At 45.3% G+C, this 9138-nt stretch overlaps 1 long non-coding RNA gene across 1 annotated transcript; it reads right to left on the bottom strand.

Annotated features, from left to right (window-relative positions):
- Nucleotides 1–5323: 5323 nt before the first annotated feature.
- On the bottom strand, nucleotides 5324–5920 carry LOC110574644. The gene is made up of 3 exons (XR_002479974.1): nucleotides 5801–5920; nucleotides 5556–5709; nucleotides 5324–5351 (listed from the first exon to the last, which is right to left on the bottom strand). It is a non-coding gene; the product is annotated as an uncharacterized LOC110574644 (long non-coding RNA).
- Nucleotides 5921–9138: the final 3218 nt, after the last annotated feature.

Raw genomic sequence — 9138 nt, forward strand, 5'->3', positions numbered from 1 at the left:
TGTAAATGGTATTTGGAGATATCTGCAATAACTGTAACATGATATGAAAATAACTGATTTCCGGGACACCTGCGTGGCTCAGTGAGTTAAGCGTCTGCCTTCAGCTCGAGCTGTGATCCCAGAGTCCTGGGATCGAGTCCCTAGTCGGGCTCCTTGCTCAGTGGGGAAACTGCTTCTCTCTCTGCCTGCTGCTCCCCTTGCTTGTGCTCTCTCACTCTGTCTCTGACAAATAAATAAATAAATCTTAAAAAAAAAAAGAAAATAACTGATTTCCACTGGTGTGATATCATAGGTACTGTGCTTCTGGCTATGCTCTGTCGATTTTTAAATTCAAGATTGAAGGAAATACTAGATTTCTGCCAGAGTTTAGTGAAAATAAAAGATGTAATCTTCCCCATCCAAATTCACAGACTCCTGAATTTTATCCGTGCCCCTTGGTCTTCTGCCGACCCCAGGATCACAAGCCCTGTACCTAGCCTCCTTGCTACCTTTCAGGTCTTGTGTTGAGACAGATATACTCAATACTTAGTTTTAGCTCCGGGAACTTGCTTAGTCTTTGATTCGTTCTTCTTTTGAATCTTTATGTGGATCCTGTCACTGCACCTTTAGGCAAAAGCTCTGTCTGCGTAATTTGTATCCCTCCCCATCCCCATCAAGATGGCATGTTTTTATGGTCTATCACTTTCTATGTTCCTCTCCTATGGGCCCTTCACTAATGAATTTAAACAGATTGCAACTATTGATGAATGTTTCCTAATACTTAATAATAGCTAACACTTACTGGTTGCTTCCTGCATTGCAGATGTTGTACTCAGCATACTATTTAGCCTCTTAGCAATTCTACGAGGCAAGAACTATTGTTACTCTTCTAGTGTTTAAGAAACAGAAGCTGAAAGAATTCAAGTGACCAAGCCAAGTGTTAATGACAGTATTAGAGTGTCTACTACAGGCCACTGTTCTAGCTTCATCTCTGTTAACTCCTTTAATCCTCAGAATAATCCTGCGAAGTTATCCCCGTTGTATAGACGGGGGCCAAGGCATGAGGGTCAGCTAATTTGCTCAGGATCATCCAGCTATCACGTGGCAGAGGTGGGCTTAAACACTGACAGGCTGGAACCAGGACAGCGTATTTTCTCGGCACACCGGACAGCCACAGTTAGGGAAAGAAGCCAGGGCCGGAGCCCTGCTGTTCTCACTCCAAGGCTACCTTAACATTAGTTATGACTAACTCAGGAGCTACTCATTCCTGTGAATGAATAAAAAGATCTGTTGACTCAGCAGCAGAGCCTGAGACTGCCGATGCAGTGGTTTGAGAGCTGAATCAGAAACCACATTTGAGCTCATCTATGTGAATGATTGCCAATAAACTGACAGCCGATTTCAACTTTGAGAAATGTGATGAAGAGTGCAATCAATAGTAGCCACTTTCTGAAGGAAGCTAGATTGACTTTTAAGAATTTAAGAGCACGTAACCAAAAACTATTAAGTAAACAAGTGTTCTATATTTTAAAATTCCACTGAAGATAGTTGCCACAGGTCACTTAAGGGGAAATGTTCTTTGGGCTGCAAGTGACAACTGTGATCAAAGAAAGATCACCCCAACAAGCAAAGTTGTCCTGAAGCTTATGACTTTCTGCTGAAAGCCACCTTCTGCCTGTGGCCCCTCTCCCTAGCATTCACCTTAGCCCTGGGGAAGGAAAGTGCTTTTATAATGAACAAATACACAAATATATCCAATTATTTCACAAACTCAACTTTTGTCAACTAACATACAAGGTTTTTTTTTTCCTCCAAATCAAAAGCAAGACAACATCAGAAGATAGATTTTATTTCCTTCTGAACTCTTTTTTAAAAGATTTTATTTATTTGACAGAAAGAGAGCACAAAGGGGGAGCAGCAGGCAGAGGGAGAGGGAGAAGGAGAGGCAGGCTCCCTGCAGAGCAGGGATCCAGACTCCAGGACCCTGGGATCATGACCTGAGCCAAAGGCAGACACTCAACCTACTGGCGTCCCCTCCTTCTGAACTTTTTAATGGTGATCTGTATTATCTACCAAATAACTCCAGTCACATGTCAGTCCATTTCGTCCTCTACAGAACCTGTGTCCTTTTCTTCCAGATTTCCATTTTAATGGAAGACCACTGCATAAACCATCGGTATTCACTGAGATTTTTTTCAGTTAAACGCTGCCGCACTAAATAAAGAGTTCCAATGGACACACATGTAAGTTGCGAACACCTAATATATGCCCACGAGGTCTATCCCACTCTAACAATTTCTAAGTTTCATTGTGACTGTCATTATTCTCTAATCCCTTATCAATTCAATAAATTTGATTCACGAGCATTTACTGAATGTCTGATGCAAGTGTGCACATGATCTGACCCGCCACTTCACCCACTTTAAGTCCTTCCACGCCCCTCAAGCCGGCCTGCCCTGCTGCTCTTGGGCGGAGGGAACACACATCCGCTTCAGGGCCCTTCTTTGCTGCTCTCTCATCTAAAATCTCGTCCTCTCACTTTCTATATGACTTGTCCCCTCGTCTCACCAAGGTTTCCTCCTCTCCCTGTTGTTTTCCATCTCCTTTCCCCCTCTTACTTTCCTCGATTGTACATATTACCACCTGGCACGTAGTGCTTTTCGTGCATTTGTTTACTGTTTGTCTTCTCCCACTCTCACGGACGCGAGCGCCGTCGGAGGGGAGCGTTTTTTTCACTGCTGTATCCCCAGCACCCAGAGCAGCGCTGGGCACATGACAGGCACTCAAAGCTTCTTGAATGAGTTTTGCTGTCTTGTGAGGCATATCTAGGTAAGACACCATGCCAACAGCCTTCACACCCTAGAGAGGAAGGAAGGAAGTTTACCCAAATAACTATGATAAGGCCACCCAGCCTTACAGATTCTGTAATAGGAGAACAAAGTGCTATGGGAATATATGGTCTTTGCACTGCAACTGGGTTTTGCAAAATGGAAAATACCTTGAAAGGCCCGGTAGGGAAGTAGATGGCATTCCAGTTGGAGGGAACTGCTTTGTGCCAAAGCATGGAGGCGGCAAAGTACAGGGTGTGTTCAAGGAACAGAAAAAATGAGTGAGGGAGAGTAAGAGGTTAAGAATGTGGAAGATAAGGAACCAGTGTGGAGGGGCGCCTGGGTGGCTCAGTTGTTAAGCGCCTGCCTTCGGCTCAGGTCACGATCCCAGGGTCCTGGGATCGAGCCCCGCATCGGGCTCCCTGCTCGGCGGGAAGCCTGCTTCTCCCTCTCCCACTCCCCCTGCTTGTGTTCCTTCTCTCACTGTGTCTCTCTCTATCAAATAAATAAAATCTTTAAAAAAAAAAAAAAAAAAAAGGAACCAGTGTGGAGGGATTTGAACACCGTCACATACTTTCTTTTGATTGTAACCCCCTGCGTAGGTGTGCACTGCCCAAGCCAGCAGATCCACAGCACTATGCAGGCATGCCAAAGGTTGCCAGAATACTCTGTTTTCACCGTGGGTGCAGCCCCAGCTTAACACCACGTGCAGTAAGTTGGCTTGAGAAAAGAAAGGGACACAGGATACAATCAAAGGGCGGAAGCAAGGACTCAGAGAGTTCTGCTAGATTCCAACGTGTGCTGCCGGGTGGAATGCTGATCACTTCGACCACTGAGAGAAATGTCGCTGTGGCTCGTGGATCACCGTGTTCCCAAGACCCCTGGAATCTGGAAACACTGCAGCAGATTTAGAATAAAGGACCACCACAGGACAGAGCCAGGCGGGACCCCACATTTCAGTTCCTCTGAGCTCTTGTTTCACGTAGGCTCTCACTAGGTCCTCACCAAACTACGGGCAGGCATTACTATTCCCATTTCACAAATGAAAGGTGTTTTTAACGCTTTTGATACTCCTACATCGAAACCCTAACCAGATCCTGATCCGAGAAGATCGCAGGAACAGCAGAGCAGGACGGTGTCGTCCACAAAGGGCCAGGGAGAAATGAGAACGGACGGGGCCCACGGCACGGCCCTGTTCCGACGCAGGGCTCTGCAGCTTCTCCAGAAAGCCACCGCTGGGCGATCAGCAGCCTGCACGTAGCGGCGCTCCCGGGCGCCAGAGCCTCTGCGCCCTTAGGCGTCCGCCACCGGAACCAATCTGGGATGCGGAGGTGGGAAGGGTCGACTTCCTGCCTCGCCTACGCCGGCCGCAACCTCCCCCGGAAGTTCGCGGGGTCGCTGAGGTGTGACGGCGACCCCACCGCGGTCCGGAGGTCGTTTGGATATTTCCGGCCGGCAGCACGGACGGAGGCCGGCTGCCGCAGGCTCGAGCGCGCCGCACGGGCTGCTGGGAACGCGCGCCGCCCCGCCCCCTGCGGCGCGGCGCGGGCCTGACGTCACTGCGGGTCGGCAGCCGGCCTCTGGCCGCCCGTCCGGGGGTAGGAGTGGTGCCGGGTGGCCCACGCTCGGTGGGCTTTCACACCGTTGGGAGCAGAGGCGAAGCCACCCCCCCAGGGCCCCTCACAGACCTCGGTGTCAGAATTTCCCCCTTGCGCCAGCGCTGCCTCAAATGTCAGGGCTCGCCCACTCTTCTCCTGTCTCGCAGACCTAACCTTTCGGGGGCTCGGAGGTGAAATTCGCCGTTTCTGCCGGACCTCTCTGGAGCTTGCCCCGAACTAGCCTTTAGTGGATGTTGAAAAATACTTTTACTCAATGCCGCAAATGCCTTCCTTATACCCGGTAACTGCAATTTAGCCCCTCGCCCTTTTTAGTGAACCTAGGAAAGGGTGAAAATAAAGTGACCCTATCCGCTGCACATGAAATTTCCCATTCGCTGTCTGGCGAGATGAATTTGTTGTGGAAAAGATTAAAATAGGAATAAGAAATTGGTTGGAGCCCCATTGTAAACTCTAGTGTTCTACAAATATAAACTATTACTCTATAGCGATAGTCAAAGGAGGGAACATCTTTAGGGTGAAACTAAGATAATGCTTAGCAAGTATTTATTGAGGACCTGCTATGTGCCAGGGACTGTAGTAGATGGTAGGGATTCAGTAGTGACGAAGACAGGAAGGTCCTACTGAGTTCACAGGATTAGAGGGAAACAGAGGAGCAAACAAAAGACAAGATGCTAAGTACTTACTGAGATAAAAGACACATCCGCATTCATAGAAAATGAGTAGTGAGATGAGATGCGAAATGTAAGGGATGCGTGGAAAGATAAGTAACCCAGCAGCAGTTTCTTTAATATTTATTGTGACCAGTCTACTTTGGGGGAGGGTTGTTTTTTGGAACCAGGATCAGAATGGCCACTGGTGGCTCTTGTTAACGTAGGGCAGGCAAAAATTTCACCTCTACCTCCTTAGGGTCTCTGGTGGGCAGGGCCTGAGAATTAAATGGACATAAAAGGTTAACAGAACAAAAGCATACAAATTTATTTAATGCAAATTTTACGAGACCCAGGAGCCTTCATAAGAAGATGAAGACCCAAAGAGGTGGCAAAGCTAATGTTTACATACTGGGTTGAACAAAGAGTGGCAACTGTGGAAAAGTAAAGTAAAACAGGGAGACTAAAGGAATATGAGTTACTTTAACAAGGTCTCCATGTGCAAATTCTTCCAGACTCAAGTGCTTCTCTGGTGCTGTTTCTTTCCTCTCGGCACTGGAAGCGCAGTTCTCACCTGAGAGTTTCATCTTCTGCTTTCAGGATGAAAAAATGGGAATCTGAGTGCCTTTCTTGCACCTGTTGTTTAAAAAAATGCCTTTAGCTCAAAATAATCAATATGCCAAGGTGACATATTTGGAGGTAGCATGTCCCAAACTCCTTCACTCACATTATCAATATCATTTCTCCATTGCTGGATTAGGAGCTCACCAAGGCAGAACAGTATCTTTTAATTAAATGTTGCAAGTGCTACAAGAAAAAGGAGATTTTAGGCTCCCTGAAAACAGAGACTTTTAGTTTGCACTTCTTACAATGCATAAAGACTTGTCAAATGTTGAATAAAAAAAATAGTGAATAGGATGAGGTTTTTCTGCCTGGAAATCAGGGACTGAATTAGGAGGTGTCTTCACTGCCAGTAATAGAGCAACATTTTTTGGTGGATGGTTTAATGTTTTGTTTTATTCTGCAAATGTGTGATGAGAAATAGGTATGAACTAGAAAGTTAAGAGAGTGTCATGGGTGTTGTGGACTTATTAAGTAATACTGATAGAGTTTATGGTGGGTAGAGTGTGAACTTTGGTATCAGAATATCTGAATTTGACCAAGACTCTGCAGGACCTTTTATAGTCATTTCACCCTTCCAGACTCCAACCTCTGCAGCTGTGAGATGAAAAGTATGTTTCCCAGGAAGTTAATATATAATGTCTAAACCAATAAGGAAAAATAACAGTATTAGCATATTGTTTAAAAATACAGTTGACTCTTGAACAATGTAAGGGTTAGGGCTACCAAACACCCCCTATCCCCCAAGCCTGTGCAGTCAGAAATCTGCATATAACTTTTGATTCCCCCAAAACTTAACTATTAATAGTCCACTGCTGACTGGACACCATACCAATAACATAAACAGTCAATTAACACATATTTTGTTCATTATATTTTATATATACTGTATTATTATAATAAAGTAAGCCAGAAAATAGAAAATGTTAAGAAAATCATAAGAGGGACACCTGGGTGGCTCAGTTGGTTGGGCGTCTGCCTTTGGCTCAGGTCATGATCCCGGAGTCCCAGGATTGAGACCCTTGTCGGACTCCCTGCTCAGCGTGGAGTCTGCTTCTCCCTCTGCCCCTCCACCTACTTGTGCTCGTTCTTTCTCTCAAATAAAAGAAAAATCATAACAGGAAATACATTTAGAGTACTGAACTGTGTTCATCGAAAAATGTCTGTGCAGACCCATGTAGTTCAAGCCTATGCTGTTCAAGGGTCAACTGTATTGAGACAATTACAAGAAATAATTTAAAGAGTTGAAAATATTTGCCTCTGGAAAGCAGGGTTGAGGGGTAGAAAGGACTGAGTCAGAAGACTGCTGTTTTTCATTAAGAGCCTTTTAAAGCCTTATCACTGAGCTATCGTGGCATAACAAAATCTGAGTACTACAGTCTGCCATTTGGCTGTGGTGCCTGCCTCGGGCACAGGTACAGGTTCCACAGGTGTTCATTCTAAACCCAGGCTGAATGGGCAGCAGCAGCAGGCCTGGAGGAAAGCTCTTCATATAACAGTGCGAAAGTACAAGAGAGCAAGCCTGGTCACCAGGTCAATGCTTTTCAAGGCTTTGCTCAGGCCTCATCTGTTAACATTCTGTTAGCTAACACAAGGCCAAATCTAGGATGCCTGGGTGGCTCAGTTGGTTAAGCGTCTGCCTTCAGCGGAGATCATGATCCCGGAGTCCTGGGATCGAGCCCCACATCAGGCTCCCTGCTTGGCAGGGAGTCTGCTTCTCCCTCTGCCCCCTCCCCCTGCTCTCTCTCTCAAATAAATAAAGTAAAAACCTTAGAAAATAAACAAGGCCAAACCCAAAGTCAAGGGGCAGGGAATATCCTCCACTCAGAAGGTGAAAGAGGAAAGGGTGAATATTTCTAAAAGATAATCCACCACAAGCAATACTTGAGTTGTAAACACCGCATGCAATGTATTCTTTGATAAAATCGATGCTGACCCAGGTCCATTTCAGATCTTGATGGTGATCCAGATGTCTCAGGAGTGTTAAGTCAGGTTCATTCTCTCTCTCCCTTTCACCACGAAGACTGTCTTGCCATTTTTGTTTTGTGCTGGCTATCTCATGCTGCAGCAAGCCACCAGCATGCTTGTCTCCTTATAAGAGTTTACTCCGGGCACTGGAACACAACAGCCCATCTTCGCTTGGTTTTCCTTCATCTACCTAAATCCCTCCTTGGTTTTTGAAACACACATCTGACCACTTGCCTACTTCCCACCATACTTCAAAACTGAAAGGGGGTGGCTTTTGCCTGCTTCCTTTGCAAATAACAGAAGATGAAGTTATTCCAGAACTCCCAAAATGTTTTCTTAAAATGCCAAATGATTAAAGACACTTAAAAATTTTGCACAATGCAGTGTTGCAATTTATACATTTACAATTCTTAAAATTATTAAAAACCACTCTAACCATCATTGTAAGGATCTCATGAAATATATTAAAGTGCTCTGTAAACTAACAAAGGAATGTAAGTTATTTCTTGAAAATAAATGTTTTTAATAGCTAAACTGAAATTTCAAAAACACCGACATATTTAAAATACTGTTTGACCTCACATTACTGGCAAGAGTGATAAGTGACTCAACTTGTATGGAGTTGCTCCAATGTATTTACCACTTCTGGGAATTTACCCTCCAGTTTTACCTACACAAGCAGGACATATGAATAAGGTGATTCAATGCAATGCTGTCTGTACAATAAAATGACTCCAGGGGCGCCTGGGTGGCTGAGTTGGTTAAGCATCTGACTGTTGATCTCAGCTCAGGTCTTCCTCATCTCAGGGTTGAGAGTTCAAGCTGTAGGTTGGGCTCCATGCTGGGCGGACAATCTACTTAAAAAAAAAAAAAACAGCTGGAAATAACTAAGTGTTATCAGTAGGGCACCGATAAATAAACTATGAGACATGTCACAATGGCATACTATCTGTAAAAAAGGAAGTTCCTTTTGATAAGGAAAGATCTCCAACATATTCACTTAATAAAGTGGTGGCAGGGAGAGAAGGACAGTACAATGTATATAGTCTGCTACATTTCTATGAGAAAGAAGTAGAACAATGTATTTTCTTGTGCTTGCATAAGAAAATCCTGGAAAGATGCTCAGGAAACTAATATAACGTTACCCGCAAGGAGCCTGGGGGCAGGGATGGAACTGGATGGGGACAAGGGGACTGTTCAATATAACTATCAGGTCCATGTGCTCAGCAGTGCTCTAATCCTGTGGGTGCAGAAGCAGCACTGGGATCTTTGGGATAAAACACCCTTGAGAAACTAACACACGTGAAATTAACACACGCACACAAATGCTAAGAGTCGCACAGGCTCAGGGGACCGGTGACCCACCGTGGGGGGACACAAGATCGGGAACACCTTTAAGTCATAATAGGTCGGAGGGGACACGGGAAAGTGCTCCAGGGAAGGGGAACCGAGTGCGCGGAAGAAGCGTGAAGGCAC

Source organism: Neomonachus schauinslandi, chromosome 4 (genome assembly GCF_002201575.2).
Source record: "Neomonachus schauinslandi chromosome 4, ASM220157v2, whole genome shotgun sequence".
NCBI classification, from domain to species: domain Eukaryota; kingdom Metazoa; phylum Chordata; class Mammalia; order Carnivora; family Phocidae; genus Neomonachus; species Neomonachus schauinslandi.